This window comes from Bos taurus, chromosome 27 (genome assembly GCF_002263795.3).
Source record: "Bos taurus isolate L1 Dominette 01449 registration number 42190680 breed Hereford chromosome 27, ARS-UCD2.0, whole genome shotgun sequence".
Lineage (NCBI taxonomy): Eukaryota > Metazoa > Chordata > Mammalia > Artiodactyla > Bovidae > Bos > Bos taurus.
The window spans coordinates 35,884,772-35,904,550 of NC_037354.1; the positions used below are offsets into that span (position 1 = coordinate 35,884,772).

At 49.1% G+C, this 19,779-nt stretch overlaps 1 protein-coding gene across 3 annotated transcripts in view; it reads right to left on the reverse strand.

Annotated features, from left to right (window-relative positions):
• The window catches only part of ZMAT4 (zinc finger matrin-type 4), a 376,376-nt gene that overhangs the window by 305,251 nt on the left and 51,346 nt on the right, over positions 1-19,779 (reverse strand). Inside the window, exon 1 of one of the 3 annotated variants that reach the window (XM_059882307.1) lies at positions 13,508-13,763. The gene's annotated coding sequence lies outside the window, so the exon portion shown is untranslated. 3 annotated transcript variants of the gene reach the window in all.

The window sequence follows — 19,779 nt, forward strand, 5'->3', positions numbered from 1 at the left end:
GGCATAAGACACATCGGAAGGGCACTGGCGGGGCTAATTCAGGATTATGCAGCATAAGGGGAGGAGGCAGTACAACGCAAGAAGAGAAGGGGACACCAAGCTGAAGGTCCAGATGGAAGGAGGAGAGGCAGGTCCCAACGCATTGCTCATGGTGCCGTGGATGGCCTTTTTCAGGATTTCCAATCAAAGGCAGATAAGGAAACCTTCCTTTCTGACTCTTCCTGCTCCTCAAGAGCAGATTTGAGAAACACAGGCTGAAAACCCAAAGAAACCGGAGGCTTGGTAGCCAAGATTGATATTCTTCATTCCATTCCATTTCTAATAATGCTAAAATAGCTTCTGTCTCAAAAATCCCCAAACCTATGCAGGGCTCTTTAGAGGGAAACAAGACATTAGTTCAGATGCAGGTTTGGTCCCTCACCAACTAGGTCTGTGAGCAAGTTATATATCCTCCTTGAGCGCTGTTTTCCTCATTTGTGAAATGGGGTAAACATTCTCCCAGGATTATTGTGATGACTGGAGAAGATGTAGATGGAAAACATCTAACAAAGACTGTGACATATGGCAGACACTCAAAAACAGATATTACCACCACCGTTACAAATGTTATTATTTTTGTATTATCGTTATTCTTATTTTCAGGAAGGAGGCTGTAAATATTGAAGCAGAGAAATAAATAGAACCACCTTCAAGAGTAAGGGGGAAGATGACACCGTCAGTGTGCTAAAAATCATACCCTTTATTGCCATCACAGGCTTTTTGTTGTATATTAATATCATCCACCAAAATGTCTTGTTTTCACTGAATTCCACTGGCAGCTGATACTGGTGCTGGATGCCTGTGAAGACCTCATACTTCCTGAATGCTTCAAATCTCCTCTTGTTGTCAGTAGGCACTGACAGTCACAGATGGAGCATTTTGCTAAGAAGTGCGTCCCACCCTCTCCCTTGCCCACTTGCACTCTTCCTGCTGTGACCTGCTCCCAGGGGGACATAAAGGAAGAACACACCACCTAAAGGCTGGACACGGACCAACTTTCTGCATGCACGGCCACTCACTGGAGCAGCTCTATGATAGCCAACAGCCATCAGGATCCCCTGGGCAACACCTCTCTGTCCCTGGCAGAGAGACACCTTCAGCTCGGTGATCCCCACCTTTGGGTATCTCATCACAGATTTGGGCATTTTCACTCCAAAGCTCATCTGTAAGGTCTAACAACCTAATCTACTCCTTCACCTACTCTCCTCCCTCACTAGTCCTTTAAAAAATAGGATTTAAGGGGCTTCCATAGTGGTCCAGGGGCTAAGACTTCATGCTCCAAATGCAGGGGGCCCAGGTTCGATCCCTGGTCAGGGAGCTAGATCCCACATGCTTCAGCTAAAGATGAAGATGTCACAGTTAAGACTTGGTACAGCCAAATAAATTAATATTTTTTTTAAATAGGATTTAAGACTCATGGTAATTTCAACCAAAGAATTACTCTCACCCTTAGGGGCAGATTTCTGCATTTCTCAGACTGCCAATCCATATGACTTTGTGAACTCATCAGTATCAGTTCAGTTCAGTTGCTCAGTCATGTCCTACTCTTTTCAGCCCTGTGAACCACAGCACGCCAGGCCTCCCTGTCCATCACCAACTCCCAGAGTTCACCCAAACCCATGTCTATTGAGTCAGTGATGCCATCCAAACATCTCATCCTCTCTTGTCCCCTTCTCCTCCTGCCTTCAATCTTTCCCAGAATCAGGGTCTTTTCAAATGAGTCAGCTCTTCGCATCAGGTGGCCAAAGTATTGGAGTTTCAGCTTTAGCATCAGTCCCTCCAATGAATACCCAGGACTGATTTCCTTTACGATAGACTGGTTGGATCTCCTTACACTCCAAGGGACTCTCAAGAGTCTTCTCCAACACCACGGTTCAGAAGCATCAATTCTTCTGTACTCAGCTTTCTTTATGGTCCAACTCTCACATCTATACATGACCACAGGAAAAACCATAGCCTTGACTAGACAGACCTTTGTTGGCAAAGTAATGTCTGTTTTTGAATATGCTGTCTAGGTTGACCATAACTTTCCTTCCAAGGAGTAAGCGTCTTTTAATTTCATGGCTGCAATCACCATGTGCAGTGATTTTGGAGCCCCCCAAAAACTAAAGTCAGCCACTGTTTCCCCATCTATTTGCCATGAAGTGATGGGACTGGATGCCATGATCTGTTTTCTGAATGTTGAGCTCTAAGCCATCAGTATCAGGGGCTGCGTCTAAAACAACTCCTCAGTGTTGGACGCTTGTGAAGCTCTAGACCCAGAAGGAATAAAGAGGTGTACTATGATTAGAATATTAGGTGGGGCTCCTGAGCTGGGCTTAGTGCTAAGGGCCTTCCCACCTGACTTCATTCTTCCAAGAGGCAGGTAGAGTCATCCTTCTCACTGACCAGTTGAGAACCTAAGGTGAGGATGGAGTAAACAGGCCTGTAAGCGGCAGTCAGGTACCAAGGCCGGGCTGACTCTGTGTCCACCAGCTCAGCCCCCATCCTGACTGCCTCCCCGTAGCGGAATTTAGCACAGCGAGCCCTTCAGTCTGTTCCCTACTGCCCATCTAAAGAGCCACCATTTTAAAAAATATGAAAATGAAAGGCAGACACCCTGCCCAGAATTCATGTGGACAGATCCTAGGGAGCCTCGACTATCCAGGTGAAATCTGGGAAGCTGGAAGTGACTTCAGGGCCCAGATGCTCTTCTCTGCGTTTATTGGAATCAAACTGGGAGGCAGGGCCTTCTTGCCATTCATTCTGCCTGCCTGACCATCTATAGTCTGACTCACCCTGAAATTTGGTACCTACTCCTGCTCTCCCTGCTTGGCCTGACAGCCTGCAAAACCACCCTCCATCCAGTCTGGCTGGCTCTTCTTAATCCAGCCAAGACCCTCCATGGTACACCACGTGCCCGCCCCTGGCAAAGCACTGGGCTACCGCGGCCACCACTCTGGGCGGCTCTGCCCCCAGTGCCCAGTGTGGGAAGACTGGACTCCTCCTGTCTCTTTCAACTTTGACAAGCTGAATGGGTGACTGAAAATGCCACCAATTAAAACGAAACTGCCTCTGGTTGTGAATCTGAAACAGCCAGGAGGCATGCCACTGCCGTTTAAAATCAGCCACTTTTTTTAAAAAAGATTTTTTATGTGGGTCATTTTTAAAGTCTTTTATTGAATTTGTTACAATATTGCTTCTGCTGTTTGACTCTTTGGTGGCAAGGCATGTGGGACCTTAGCTCCCCGACCAGGGATTGAACCCACACCTCCTGCATTGGAGGACGAAGTCTTAACTGCCAGGGAAGTCCCCCAAATCAGACACATTTTAAAATTAAAATTATTAATATTGAAAAGGCTACTGAAATGGTTCCTGTTTTGTTTCACCAAAATTGGAAGGGATCAAAGTCTGCTCAGAGGAGGAAAGGTATAAGGATCGGGGCTGGGTCATTCTCAGCACAAAACAAATAAGCCTTGGCCTCCTTCTTTGTGAAAAAGGGCCCAAATTGGAGCCCACCTTGGTCTTCTTGTGACTGGGTCTTGATCTTTGCTCCACCCCCTTCAGGCCCTGCCACTGTCCTTCTGGAGCACAGAAAACACCTTCCCCACTCGCCTTCCTGGCCCTCAGAAAACTAAGATTTGGAGACAAACACACCAGTTTATAAACACCTCCTCAGTGACTCCCCAACTCCCTCCAGTGCCTCTAGGGACCAGGAACCCCTACGGACAGGCCGGGTCTGTCTCGTCCCTTCACACCTCCCTCTGCATGGGTTGGGGGATGCAAGACTGGTTGCCATGACAGCAGATCAAGCAGCCTTAGAAGAAGAAAAAAAAAAAAAACATGGAAAGTGCTCCAGAAATGGAAGCATATTGGACTTTCATGAAACAATGCCCAAGGCAGAAATGGGGCAGAGAGCACACAACTGAAGCCACCACCTGGGACCAGCTCCCAGGGTCTGGAGAGCCTGCACACTCACCTTCCATTCACCACACACCCCCAGGAGGCTGAGCTGTGGACCTGGAACCTCTGTGAAGTGGCTGCGATCAGGACAAATGTCAGATACAGCCAGGCTGAAGAACCTGAGGGTTCCCTGTTTCTTGGGATGAAGCCGTCTCTGCTGACTGGCTGCTACCCCCCTCCCCTTCCTGGTGATGCTCAGAGGCAAGAGTGTGCTGGTCCAGGTCCCTTCATTAACCATCCACAGGCAGGTGAAAGCTCTGGTTTCCAGCCAAAGTTTGCATCTGCATCTGCCAGAGGGGGAGGAATAAACTGAGGTAGAATCACCACGTGAATGAGGGCGCACAACACCCGAGGCTGGAAGAACTGTGGCAATCGAAAGTTTACACAAAAAGGTGGGTCAAAGAGCACCTACTTGAGATCCATTCTACAAAGGCAAAAACTAAACTAAAAATAGATACCCCTTTAGCATCCATGCAGAGAAGACACAAACCTTCTCTGTTGCGGGGGGAAGGTGGTGCGGCAGGGTGGGAGGAACCCCTCACACCACTCTCTTCTGCTTGGCATCGCCAGGAGCTGCAAGGCTGACTCATACCCCTTTTGATGGCACCATTTTCTTCACTTGTAAAATCGGCCTCCGTGATCCTGACTCAGAGGCGTTTGCCTCTGCTGGGCCCACACGCCTTACCCCAGGCCCCGGGCCGTGGAACCGTATCTGTCATTCTTGTGCACGTACTGCCCGGGGCTGGCTGAGGACACCCAGAGCAGTGAGTAGCAAACAAGCCCCCAGCCTGGGCCAGCCTCTGAGGACGCACACACGTGTGCCTGCTCCCTGGCCACTTGTCCCTCTCCGACCCCTTGTGCCCTGTCAGGACGTGTGAGTTTGGAATGTAGACTCCAGCAGGCTCTGCAGAGCCCAAGGCTCCCAAGGACTCCAGCCCCTCAGACTTGCCATGGCATTTACTGGACAGCCTCTGCCCGAGCCAGCATCTCCTACAGCCTCACTCAGATCCCCCTTAATCATCACCTGGGTTTTGCTGAGCATTTGCTATGTGCTGGGGTCGCCCTAGGCACGGGCAGTGCCACAGAGAACAGCTCCTCCAAGGCTCTGATCTCTCAAGAATGTTCGCACACGGGACTCACTGCATGCCATTCTGCAGAAACACACCCAGAATTCCTATCTCCTCGCACATAAATAAAATACCCATACCAGCTAGTAAGCGGTGGCTGGCTCTCTCACTCATGTCACTTGAGAGGCTTAACCTTCCTGCTGAGGTTTCAATGTTGGTCCTTCATCTCCAGCAAGAGGTAGAGACAGGGGATGTGGGCAGAGGTGGGGCTGACAGGTGGTCCAGAGGGTGGGAGACCTTCTGTCCGGGTTTCCTAGGGGGCCCTGTGCGAGGCCTCTGCAGGGACGGCCTGAGGAGTCCGGCAGGACCAGGCAGGGAGCCCAGCTGCGCCCAGCTGACGGGTCTGAGGGGACTGGCAGGGCACTTGTGTCAGAAGAAACACCATTTGCTGATACAAATGAACCTATTTACAAAGCAAATGGACTTATTTACAAAGAAAATGAACTTATTTACCTTACTTTGCTAACAAAGGTCCATCTAGTCAAAGCTTTGATTTTTCCAATAGTCATGTATGGATATAAGACTTGGACTATAAAGAAAGCTGTTGCTGCAACTGCTAAGTCGCTTCAGTCGTGTCCCACTCTATGTAACCCCATAGACAGCAGCCCATCAGGCTCCCCTGCCCCTGGGATTCTCCAGGCAAGAACACTGGAGTGGGTTGCCATTTCCTTCTCCAATACATGAAATTGAAGAGTGAAAATGAAGTCGCTCAGTCAGGTCCGACTCTTAGTGACCCTATGGACTGCAGCCTACCAGGCTCCTCCACCCATGGGATTTCCCAGGCAAGAGTACTGGAGTGGGGTGCCATTGCCTTCTCCAAAAAAAGCTGAGCACCGAAGAATGGATGCTTTTGAACTGTGGTGTTGGAGAAGACTCTTGAGAGTCCTTTGGACTGCAAGGAGATCCAACCAGTCTATCCTAAAGGAAATCAGTCCTGAATATTTATTGGAAGGACTGATGCTGAAGCTGAAATGACAACACTTTGGCCACCTGATGCAAAGAACTGATTCATTGGAAAAGACCCTGATGCTGGGAAATACTGAAGGTGGAAGAAGGGGACAACAGAGGATGAGATGGTTAGATGGCATCACTGACTCAACAGACATGAGTTTTAGTAAACTCTGGGAGTTGGTGATGGACAGGGAGGTCTGGCGTGCTGCAGTTCATGGGGTCGCAAAGAGTCAGACACAACTGAACTGAACTGAACTGAACACAGACTCACAGACTTAGAGAAAGAACTTTTGGCTCCCGGGGGTGGGGGAAGGATGGGGGAAGGGATAGTTAAAGAGTTTGGGACTGACATGTACACACTGCTATATTTAAAATGGATAACCAGGGCTTCCCAGGCATCCCAGTGGTTAAGAATCTGCCTTGTAATGCAGGGGACGAGGGTTTGCCCTGTCCAGGAAGACTGTAGCCAAGCCCATAAGCTTGTGCTCTAGAGCCGGAGAGCCACAATTACTGAAACCCACGTGCTCTAGAGACTGTGCTCTGCAACAGGAGAGGCCACGGCAAGGAGAGGCCACACTTTGCAACCAGATGCTTGCTGCATCTAGAGAAAGCCTGCACGCAGCAAGGAAGACCCAGTGAAGTCAAAAATAAATAAAATATCTGAAATGGATAAGCCACAATGGCACAAGGAACTCTGTTCAATGTTATGTGGCAGGCTAGATGGGAAGGGCGTTTGGGGGAGAATGGAGGCATGTATGCATATGGTTGGGTTGCTTTGCTGTGTGCCTAAAACTATCACAACATTGTTAATCAGCTATACTGCAACATAAAATTTTAAAAAAGAAGAAGAAAAGTCATTTTCTTTCATAGAGTATGAATGGGTAAACTCCCACGCACCTGCCAGTCACAGGGGGCCAGGGGCATTTTCTTTCTCTTTCTGCCCCATCAGAGGGGAGACACGGCGGGGTGGGTGGAGTACTTGGATTTTCCCTTGGTTCATCCCTTCAAATCAGAGCAAACACAGAGCCTCTGTCTTGGGAGGAAAGCCAAAGATAGACAGAAAAAATAAATCACCAAGCCACAAAGAGTAGGAGAGGGGAGGAGAAAGTACAGGGGAGAAGAACACGCCCTTTATGTTTTCTGTTGCCTGTTCCATCAAACTAAAACGCTGCGCGCCCAGGTGGAAAAGCCACGCAGGTCTCAAAGCCCAGGCTCCACCCTGCCCCCACCCTTGACTTGAAAGAAGCAAAGCAACGTGGCTTCTTCATTTCCCGGGGTGCCAGCTGCCTGGGTGGAGCAGGCGCACCCTTAAAACAGGTGGATTTTCTTAACAAGCTGCAAGACCAACACAAGCTGGCTTTCAAACAGTCGATCCAAGCCTTCACAAACACAGTTCATAAATAAGTATTCCATTACTGTAACTTGTTTATGTGATTTATCTTCACAAGATCGTCACTGTTCTGCCCCTACTGAACCAGACAGATTGAGGGCAGCTCTGAATGCAACCATCACAGCTGGGGCTTGGAGGCACAGTTGTGCACCTGTAACCTACTGCAGAGGAGGACAGAGCCGGACTGAGCTGAGCTGCTGCAGGGGAAACGATCACTCTTATCTTCATCTGCACTCCGACAATGCAGTGTGGCTGTCCATCAGCTAGCCAGCAGGCAATCTCAGCCCCGTTTCCCTGCTCCCCTAGCCTGCTTAACTTGCCTTGGCTTCTCAGAGGATTGCTCTTTGGTCTTGATTTCTGTGCTGTTTTTCCTAAAATCAGCAGAATTGTAGAGCCCATGTAGTAGTGTCTGGAGTGGCCAAGATGGAAAGACGCAGGGATAAAAATGTCACGGAGGCAGGGGCTACCCATCCACAAACGGACAAAAGCCTGCCTGTGGGTCTACCCGTTTTGTGGTTCTTCAATCAGAACGTCTCTTCCCATCTGAGAGTTGGCTTGAGATCTTGTGCCGTTTCTTGCCTTGGGATGCAGTCAGAAGTAGCGAAAATGAGGATAGCTTAGGGAATTCAGCTATCAGGGGAAGATAAGTATAAAAAGGTATGTGTGCTATGCTCCTGATGATAAAGGGATTGGTAAAAATGAAAATGTCTCTATCGTGTGTTGGTGAAGGTATGGACACATGGAGTCTTTCATCCATTTTTTGATAGGAGGAACAGTTTAGCATAATCTAATCAAGCTAAGCACTCTAGCAACTGTGCTCCTAGTCGACAGGATAGAACTATTCTCACTCAATGAGAACACGAGGTATGTAAATGATGATGATGGTAGCATTGTTCAAATACCAAACCTGCAATCACCCTGGCACACATCTGCCAGAGCGGAAGGAACTAACTGGGGCAGAATCGCAAAGTGAATGATGGCCCACATCATCCCAGAGTATGGACGAACCATGGCAATTGAATGTTTACACAAAAAAGTGGGTCAAAGAGCACTTACCTGAAATCCTTTCTACAAAGTCAAAAGCCAAACTAAAAATAGATATACTTTTAGGATCCGTGTGGAGAAGACACAACTCTGAAAATGTCTGGCAAAACGTGAGGATCAGATTCAGGATGGTGATTAGCATAGAAAGGCAGGAGAAGGGAGTCATGTGACTGGATGCAAGTTGTTGCAAGATCTTCACTTTTCTGTGGAAGGTGTCGTCGGGAGTGGGGAATCACTCTGTCATTAAAGATGGGCAATGATAGTGATGATGGTGGTAGATACAGACAGATAGATGGTGATGCTAGATAAAAAGATAATAAATGGATGCATGGCTAGACAGACAGAGGACTAATAGCTAAAAGACAGAGGGATGGATAGACAGTAGATAGCCTCTATGCACCAATGATGAGAAAGAATGTTTTAGAAACAATTCTCCACACTTTCTGTAACACAGACATAGCTGTACTTTTTCTTTATCCCCAACCACAAAAAACAACTGAATTTGGCATCCTCTCTGGCAGTTAGTGTTCCTTAGTACTAGTTCTGGCCAATACAATCTGGGACAAAAGCAGTGTGTACCCTTGGAGACTGGCTCTAGAAATCCTGCACGTGGTCTTGAACCTGCTCTTCCACCTGAGGGTTGAGTACCCCTGCCCTGGTCCCCCTGCCTCACATTAAAGAAGTGAAACCTCTGAAAGCCTGAGTTTCTGAATGACCACGTGGACTGGAACCGCACTCCCCAACCCCAGTTGCCCACTGGATGCTCCACAGTGGAGAAATAAACTTCTGATGCACTAAGTCACTATGATCCTAGGGTTTACCTAGTACAACCCGAACTAACTCAACTCAAACACAGGTACCACGGGCACGGCTGGAAAACAGTTACCCAGAAGCATGCTTTTTATCAGTTAAACCTCTTATGTGCTGGCAGTAGACAGCCCAGACCTCTGGAGTATGCTTCCTCAGGCCAGTACCAATCGCTTCCTCATTTGAACAGATGTGGTGCTTTTACGGTGTCTGGAATCAAGCAATTCATGGAGAAGTAGAGCATCATTTGAGGACAAGGTCTAAGTCCTGGTTCAGTGACCAGAAGGGCCTTTTCCTGTATGTTAACTAGGAGCCCCTTTCAAATACCAGCAGCACTAGGAAGGCCACCCTTGTTCTGTCCTGCGAGCAGCGAGTTCATCCTCCTCATGCCTGGCACGCCAGCACTGTCTTGTGCAATCTGCTCTGCCATCTTGTTGGCGGGGGGGACACCGAGCAGATGGTCATGACCACTGGGATGCCAGGTAATGAGCAAGTGCCTCACATCAGAGGATCAGGGCCTTGTCACCCCGCCAGAAACGACAGCTTGGCCGTCTGGCATCAGCCCTGATGTTGGGGAGACGCTCCCAGCTCACCACTCCAGCTCCTAATGTAGTGACACTTTCAGATTCTTGCCCCGAATCAATTCTTCTTGCCTTTTCAGCTGAGTTGAGCAGGGCATGGGCGGTTTCCAGGAATGAAACCATATTAACATAGATCCATCACTTGGCTGACGAGTCTGGCTTTGGGGACCAGATCCTGGGCTCAGTGATACTCTCCTAAGGACAAGCCCCCTCCCCATCTATTCTGCTTTCGTCATACCCCTGCCCCAAGCCTGGCAGTGAACTGTCAGCCCCTCCACCCAACTTGTCCACGCATACCAGACTGACCTTAAATCAGTGCCCCCATCCAGCCTCCCTCCGACCTGTCTTCCCCACCTGCTGTAAGAGGGGTGGGGCTACCTAGTGGAAGAGCAGGTCAGTGTTTGAATGCACTGGCAAGGAGACAAGGAAATGTGAACATTGGGCAGGTAGCAGAAGAGGGCTGGCTGCAAGGTGAGGAAGGGCAGACACCAAGGGGAATGGGACCCAGCAACCCAGAACTGAGTGGACTGGAGACAGTGTAAGACCGCATCCCACAGCGGAGACAGGAAGGAAATCGCAACCCTAGAAAGGACCTGGAGGACCACCTGCCCTATCCTCCACGCTCACAGAGAGGAAGAGACACCCAGGAAAATAATGGGACTTACCCCTACCCACCTCTCATGAGTAAAGGCAAACTTGGGATCCCCAACTCCTATGGTAGCATCCTTTCCCTACACATCCCCTCTCCATCCAGAATGTTCACTGTCTTCCTTTTAGCAATCTTTCTGAGCAGGGAGGAACCAAAGCCACTCTTTTAAATTAGGGGGGAAATCAAACTCTTGTGGGAGCCTGCAATACAGAGATGCCCAACAAAGACCACCTTCCAAGCTGGTCCCTGGGAGGCATATGAGAGGAGCTGCAAAGAGGAGGAGGGACACTGGGTGGGGGACCTCACCCCGCCCCGCCCCCCGCCCCCCCCACCACTGCCAGGCTCTCAGATTGCCCAGGTGAGTATTCTGTCAAAAATGAAAGCACTGTATCCGGGACCTGTGAGCCATGCCGATGTCAGGTTAGAGCACTAAGGAGGCTTAAGGACCGATTCCACTACACTGGCCATGCATCCCTGTCTCAAACAGCAATTCTGAGTCCTCACAGCAAGAGTAACAGGCCATCCTCCTAAGTCAATGGGCTGTGACCTGCTTAACGATCAAGCAGTCAGGACACCCAGTGAAATGTATACTTGGATCTTCCTGGGCTGGATGGGGAAACACAAGATCTGGACACCCTTTCAGGGAAGACTTTCCCACCCCACCCCCCTTGCTGGGACTGGGGTTGGCCTTTGGGATCAGCTGTATGCCCTTTGGGAACAGCTTCAGCTGCAGAGTCACTGGCCCAAGGTCACCCTCCTAGCCAGGGTGGCCCATGCCTAGGGGTCGATGGATGCAAAGATAAAGAGAACAGCCACTGGGGCTTAGTATGGAGCAACTCACACTCTCGGTGTCAACCAGACCCCCTCAGGACCAGCAAGGTTATGGCACCAGCTTCCTGCTTCTGCCCCTTCCTTCCACCAGGCCCATCCTGGGTGCTTCTCCTGCTAAACACCCCGAGCGCTAAACCCTGGAGAGTTCGCCTCATGGCAAACTGCTTCTCTTTTGCCTCCAGGGAAGCAAACCTCACACCATAGCCTCACTGTGGACCCCACTTTGAAACAGAGCAGGACCCTACAGTCCATGTCCTCTGCCTGCCTTTTGCCTGTGGAAAGCTTTAGTCAAATAAGATTAATCAGAGAAATGAGAACATACAAAAACAGAGGAAAACAAAGGAGATCAAATAATAATGACGTAGTCATTAAGCACAGACAAGGATTTTTAGCTCCTTCTCAGGGGCTGTAGATAATATTCTGAGCCATATCCTGTGAGCTGTCTTATAGATACTGAAATCCCCACCAAGTGGAAGAAGTTAACTACATGATGACCACACTGGACCCTTCCCGCCCCCAGTTGCCAGCATCTGAACAAAAGCAAACTTTCCCCTTCACCAACCTGGCCTGTTTATTGGCTTTTGAGCAGCGAGCAGCTGGACTCACCACACACTCTTTTGGAAACAACCTAATCAGAAATTCAGTGTGTTGTTATTAGGTTGCTCATTCATGTCCAGCTCTTTGCGACCCCATAGACTGTAGCCCGCCAGGTTCCTCTGTCCATGGAATTCTCCAGGCAAGAACACTGGAGTGGACAGCCATTTACTTCTCCAGGGGATCTTCCCAACCCAGGGAATGAACCCAGGTCTCTCGCATTGCAGGCAGCTGCTTTACCATCTGAGCCACCCAGAGACCTGATCAACTCCCCAAGCCCCGGAACTCTTCCAGGAGCCCATCGAGTCATCCCCAGAGTAATATTCGTGCAACCTGAAGCCAAGCATTGTCTCTAGTAATGCTGAATCCTCAGACAGGCTCAGTACAACTTACTAACATGCAAAAAAGGAGAAAGCTGCTAGTGCTGAATCCCATTTTTCAGCCCTTTGATCTGCGGTCTCCACAGGGGTTACAGTTACTCTCACACCATCTGACTAGAACTGATGCTTCTAAGTTCTATAATGTCAAATAAGTCATATTTCAGTAACACTTCCTACCCACTGCTAAAAATATTGTTTCTTCCCACACAGCTATTTCTAATGAGATATTTCAAGCCACCTGGCACTCAGGGAAGATCCCTGGCTCTTCTTCGACAGCATGCCATGAAATGGAACCAGGTACAATAGAACCCAATGGATGCTGGTGTCAGGGGCAGGAAGAGACCTCACAGCTTCCTCTGTCCTATGGTAAGAGACGCCCCTTGGAGACGGCATTAGATCCACAATCTGAGTGACCTTCGAGTAAAACGTAGGACACCAGAAGAGGCACTGGAGCCTGTTACCAACGGTTTGTCCTCCAGGACCTTAGCTGTTCTTACAGCTTCTGAAGAGAACCAGTTTGAAGCCTGAAGAAGTGTTAACTCCCGCTGAAACGTGACTGCATCCAAGGAGCAAACAAGGTTCCTACCTGTTCATTTGCCTTGCCATTTTAAGTTACTTCAGTCATGTCCAACTTTGTGCAACCCTATGAACTGTAGCCCACCAGGCTCCTTTTACCATGGGATTCTCCAAGCAAGAATACTGGAGTGGGTTGCCATGCCCTCCTCCAGGGGATCTTCCCCACCCAGGGATCGAACCTGCATCTCTTAAGTCTCCTGCATTACCAAGTGGGTTCTCGACCACTGGCGCCCTGTGGGAAGTCCCTTACCTGCTGCTGCACTAGCTGACAAACAAACCCCAGCCATCCCAAAGGCTTGCCGCGGAGGATCACAGATGGAATACCCACCACGCTCATCCTCCCATCCTGTCCAATGCTATGTTCCCTTCTCTTCACCATCCTGTGGTCCAGGGGGTAGGGGCTGCCTCCCTGGACCATGGTCCCTCTTCTTCTCAATAAGCTGGGTAAAGGGCCCTTTTCTAGATCCTCCTGGCACTCTGTGAACACATATAGACAACAGAATATATTGTGCACCCCTGGAAGGCTGTGTACCCCACGGACCGAGAGCTGTTCTAGGCACGTCAGCTAGTGTGACAAAAACAAAACTAAAATGTACCGGCGTGGTCATCCGGGTCTAAAGCCGACGTGCCGTTTCTGCTGCGTCTTCCTCTGAAAATGACTAAGCAGAGCCCAGAGGATGGTCCCAAAGGAGATAACTCCAGCAGCACCCCTGGGCTGCCCTGGGCAGGCCTTCAGAAAGGCAGCATGCCCCTGCACCTCCCTGTGCAGACCGGGTAGTGTCTCAGAGCCCGCCGAAGAGGTTCCACCCTCTCACCAGAAGAGGTGAGATCTGTGACCCGGAAGAGGCCTCTGTGATCCGGAAGTGGTCTGGAGGTCAGTAGAGTCTCCCCTCCCCAACCCCAAGACCCTCCCCGCTTCACACTGGGTCACAGCGGTAACAGGAGGCGATACTAAAGAGAATGAATGTGCCTTTGTGCGATCCCAGGATCCCAGGAGGACCAAGTGAAAGTAAAAGTCGCTCAGTCGTGTCCGACTCTTTGCGACCCCATGGACTATACAGTCCATGGAATTCTCCAGGCCCGAATACTGGAGTGGGTAGCCTTTCCCTTCTCCAGGAGATCTTCCCAACCCAGGGATCGAATCTAGGTCTCCCACATTGCAGGCGGATTCTTTACCAGTTGAGCCACAAGGGAAGCCCAAGAATACTGGAGTGGGTAGCCAATCCCTTCTCCAGTGGATCTTCAGGACCCAGGAATCGAACTGGTGTCTCCTGCATTGCAGGCGGATTCGTTACCAACTGAGCTATCAGGGAAACCCAAGAGAGTTCACCAACTCTGCCTCTGCCCACACACAGGGCGGCTCTGTTCTCAGACACCCCTCCCACGGCCTGGATTTCCCCTCATCCACCATTCAGACTACACCTGGGGGACATTTAGGAACATGCTACTGGGTACTCATCGTCAGGGTCAACACTGACTGCTATGGGTTGAGTCGTGACCCTTAAAAAAAAAAAAGGTACATTTAAGTCCTAACTCCCAGGACTTGGGATGTGATGTTATTTAGAAACAGGGTCTTTGCAGACATAGGGAAGTTAAGATGAGGTCCTATTTAACTGGGGCAGGTCCTCATTCAGTAACTACTGTCCTTATAAGGAGGAAGTTATACAGATGGGGAGATAGGCCGCCACCTGAAAACAGAAGCAGACCTGGGAGTGAAGCATCAACAAGACAAGGATGCCAGAGACCACCAGAGCTGGAAGAAAAGAGGGTGCATACTCCTGAGAGCCTCCAGAGAGCGCCTCACCCACACCTTGATCTCTCGGAAACTAAGGTGGTGAGCAGGCATTTTATGCTGCACATCTAATGATGCTGTACAGCCCTCACCTCATGACAGCCCAGGAGGTGCTTATTGATGCCCAGAAAGCCCACATGAGAGGCCCAAGGCAAGGTCAGCATAAGGTTCCCAGAAACAGAGCAGAAACTCAAATTCATATCCCAGAGACTCAAATCCCTGTCTCCTTGCCTCCAAGTGCAGCCATCTTTCCAGAGCATTTAAGTCAACTGTTGTTTCAGCATTTCCTTCAAAGGTCCTCTGAACTTTGTTAGAACTTTTCTTCCCAGTTCAGTTCAGTGCAGTTCAGTTGCTCAGTCGTGTCCGACTCTTTGCGATCCCATGAATCGCAGCACGCCAGGCCTCCCTGTCCATCACCAACTCCTGAAGTTCACTCAAACTCACGTCCATCAAGTCAGTGATGCCATCCAGCCATCTCATCCTCTGTCGTCCCCTTCTCCTCCTGCCCCCAATCCCTCCCAGCATCAGAGTCTTTTCCAATGAGTCAACTCTTCGCTTCAGGTGGCCAAAGTATTGGAGTTTCAGCTTTAGCATCAGTCCTTCCAATGAACACCCATGGCTGATCTCCTTTAGAATGGACTGGTTGGATCTCCTTGCAGTCCAAGGGACTCTCAAGAGTCTTCTCCAACACCACACTTCAAAAAGCATCAATTCTTCAGTGCTCAGCTTTCTTCACAGTCCAACTCTCACATCCATACATGACTACTGGAAAAACCATAGCCTTGACTAGATGGACCTTTGTTGGCGAAGTAATGTCTCTGCTTTTTAATATGCTGTCTAGGTTGGTTATAACTTTCCTTCCAAGGAGTAAGCGTCTTTTATTTCATGGCTTCAATGACCATCTGCAGTGATTTTGGAGCCCAAAAAAATAAAATCTGGCACTGTTTCCACTGTTTCCCCATTTATTTCCCAGGAAGTGATGGAACCAGATGCCATGATCTTAGTTTTATGAATGCTGAGCTTTAAGCCAACTTTTTCACTCTCCTCTTTCACTTTCATCAAGAGGCTTTTTAGTTCCTCTTAACTTTCTGCTATAAGGGTGGTGTCATCTGCATATCTGAGGTTACTGGTATTTCTCCCAGCAATCTTGATTCCAGCTTGTGCTTCTTCCAGCCCAGCGTTTCTCATGATGGACTCTACATATAAGTTAAATAAGCAGGGTGACAATATACAGCCTTGACGTACTCCTTTTCCTATTTGGAACCAGTAAAAAGACACATGCACCTCAGTGTTCAATGCAGCACTATTTACAACAGCCAAGACATAGAAGCAACCTAATTATTCATCAACAGAGGAGTGGATAAAGAAGATGTAGTACATACAATGGAATATTATTCAACCATAAAAAGGAACAAAATTGGGTCATTTGTAGAAACGTGGGTCAACCTAGAGACTGTCGCACAGAGTGAATTAAGTCCAGAAAGAAAAAAAACAATCATATCCCTTATATGTGGAATCTAGAAAAATGGTATACATGACCTTGTTTGCAAAGCAGAAACAGAGACACAGATATAGAGAACAAACACATGGATACCAAGCAGGGAAGAAGGGGTGGGATGAATTGGGAGACTGGGGTTGATAACAGAAACACTACTATGTATAGAATAGATAACTAATCAGAACCTAGGTGAACTCTTCTCGAAACTGTGGTGACCTGAACAGGAAGGAAATACAAAAAAGAGCGGATCTATGTATATGTACAGCTGATTCACTTTGCTGTACAGCAGAAAATAACAACATTGTAAAGCAACTACATTCCAATAAAAGATTTTTTAAAAACAGAACTAAAAAAAAAAAAATTAAAAAAAAAAAAGTTTGGCCCATGCCAGAAGGAGAGAGACCTTGAGGCTCTGATGGAATTCCAAATCTCACAGTGAGGAAAGGCTGGGCCAGTCACAGCTGCCGTCTGCTTTTGTCATAGGGTTGATGCACTTGATTTGAGGGTCAGGAGAAAGCAGTAATTTACCAGCTGTCTTCACCTGCCAGTGTCCTAAAGGGAGTCCATAGCAATTAGGCACTTATAATCACTTAATCCACTGTAAATCTCTGCAAGAGAAAGGTAATCATTATGGAACTCCAATCTGGCTGTTCCTTGGCTGGTCTTCAGGTACCCTGAGTCCTACAGAATATTTTTAAAAATACACATTTTTAAAGACTCCTCCAAAACAGCTGCAGCCCTGAAACGAGAGCTCTGTGTAGAGGCCAGGAAACAATTTGGGTTTCCTTCTGACCCTTCCCAAGTTGGGAGCCAAGTTGTCTGAAAGCCCTCCACAGCTGGGATGTCAGGGTTGCAAACTGGAATCAGACCCCTCATTCCATCACATTGGCTTGGACCACCTTTGCAGCCACTGCTGACCTCTACGGACCCCAATAAAGGTCTGAAAGTAGAATATACCAGGTGCTGTGGATCACAGACCCAGCGTGATGTCCCGGGCTCCTGTGTCCAGCCGGGTGGCATTTGTGAGCTGGAAAAGAGAACAGAACTGGGAGGGGGCAGGACCTGAAGGACAGACCAATGCAATTCCCATCTTTCCAGAGAACAGAAAGCTTGCCCATGGCATGGACACCCCTCCACCTACTGGGAGAAAACCTCTCCTCTGATCTTTCCAAAGCAACAGCAACAAGCTCTAAATATTTCAGCTTGTATCTCCAGGAACTCAGCGCTCCGCCAGCCTTCAACGCCCTCAGTGTCTAGTCCACAGAAGCGCATCATTTATTCACCAGCTGCGAGGTCCACAGACCCAAGGGTCACCCTCCAAGCCTGAGAAGTGAATGACAACCCCACTCCAGTATTCTTGCCTGGAGAATTCCATGGACAAAGGAGCCTGGTGAGCTACAGTCCATGAGGTCACAGAGTCTGACATGACTGAGCCACTAGCATCATCATGGTGGGGCAACCGGGGGCATGACTGGAAAATAAACCCAGTGGGACCTTGCATTAATTTTCAGACTCTGTCCCTCCTTCTTTCCCCGGGGTTTATGGGCTGTGTAGACACGGCATCCAGAAAACCAGGACTCACACAACCAGCACTGACGCGGTTCAGCAAAAGTCCAGCCAATGACACCAAACATCTTCTTCAGCCCAGGGGCCTCTGAAAAATCCCAGGGATACAACCAGTAGATCTGACAAGGGAGAAGGGTTGAAGATGAGGAAACTGGGAAAGGAAACATCAGAGTTAAACGAAATAACGGCTGACCTGGCATAAGCAACAAAACTTTCTAACTTGCCAAAGTGATCCCACAGAGCAGCATCACATTTTCAGCTCACTTAGGGTAGTCAGTGTCTTTATCTCTCGCCTGACAGAGCAGAAGGTGAGGACCAGCGGAATGAAGGGATTTGCCTTGGGTCACATCGTCTGTGGCAGGATCAGGGTCAGAGGCAGGGAACCTGTGGCATTGCCATGAGCAGAAATAATGGGGTTCTCCCAGAGGAGGGTCCACAGGGCGAGCTCAGTGCAACAATGAGACAAAAGCAAAGACACGGAATGCTCCATGCAGCCAGCAAGGGGTCGTTTTCAATTCAGTCCCAGATAACCTAGTGCAGGGGCTGAGTGAGGCTCTGAGCTGAATATCAAGCACTGATAATAAATATCACACCCCCACCCCTTCACAGCCTCACCTTTCGATATCCCCCACTTCCCTGGGACTTGGATCACCTCCTGAAAGAAGTGTGGGGACACCCTGGACCCGTTCCCAGATCAATACAGCCAAGCAGCATCAAAGAGAATGTTTTCAGCATCTTCATTATTACTTTCAAAAGCTTGGCTTCTCCAGAGAAAATAGTCTTGTTTCCAGAGCCACCAGTCTGTGGATTGCCTTCCAAAGAGGACAGAAAGTTGAAAGTTATTAATGGGTATCTCCAGGCAATTACAGACACCCTGACCTGGGGTTTCTGGTTTCTCCTGAGTGCCAGTTGGCGACTCTGCTGCTTCTGGAAGATAAAACAGCCTCTGCTAAAAGTCGGCGAGATGCTCGATCAAGACCTGCGGGTTGTGGCAGCTTCTGCAAGCAAAGTCGCGTCCTGTAATTTGACTGCAGGCAAGACAGTTGCTCATGTTCGGGGCAAGAGAGTCCTGACACGGCAAGAACCCCAAGAGACCGCCGGGAGAACATGGTGAAAAGCCGTGTTCACCGTCCGAGGAATCTCGAAAAACCTGTTAGGGAATGATTCAACCTCCTGGTGCTAAATGCACTTGATAGACTTTTTTTTTTCCAGAAAAGCAAGGTTGGAGGGGGCCAGTAAAGGTGAAGATATGCTGAATGAAGACAGAGCCCAGCATCAATCAAGACCAACCCCCAAAGGAGGCAAGATGTCAAAAGGAGGGACCAGCCAACTGGCATATGGGTTCCATGCAGGGAACATGCAGATCTCTCCTCGCCTGTGGATCCTGGAATTCCAACGTTTGGACTTTAGCCTCTTTCAGAGCTCAAGATCAGCTCAGCAATAGCCTTCTCGAGGCATCAGAGAGCAGGCCCATCTGCCAGAGGGGCATCAAATAGTCTGCCCGTCAACCAGTTCTAGCTGAGCCCTGGGATGCTGCTATTCTGTGAGCTTCTTCCAAAAAGGCTCCCCACTCACACGTGTCATTTTTTTTTTCTTACAGCCTTTTGCATATTTCTCTCCTTAATCCATCCCACCATAGCCCCACCACCCCACTCTGCCCGATCTCCAATCTTCCAAACAAGACCAGATCTCCCTCTTTCTCGATGTGCTTCAGGACACAAGGGGAAAATCGGCACCCCGGAGCTCAGGTCTGGGGGCCGAGGAGGTGGGTTCCGCAAAGGGAGAGGGTTCTCAGGGCAGGGTGGCAGCCGCCTCGGAGCTGTCTGCCTCTGGATTCCGTCATTAGAGTCGCTGGGTGTTTGATCGCCTTCCCGACGCAGAGTAATTAAAATTCTGCACTGTTTGTTTTTCATTTCCTTTGATAAATGGTGAAAACTGCTCACGAGCAAGGGCAGCAATGTTTCCCGTCATTCACCCTTGGCTGGCTCCCCGTTTCCAGGAACATCCCGCTT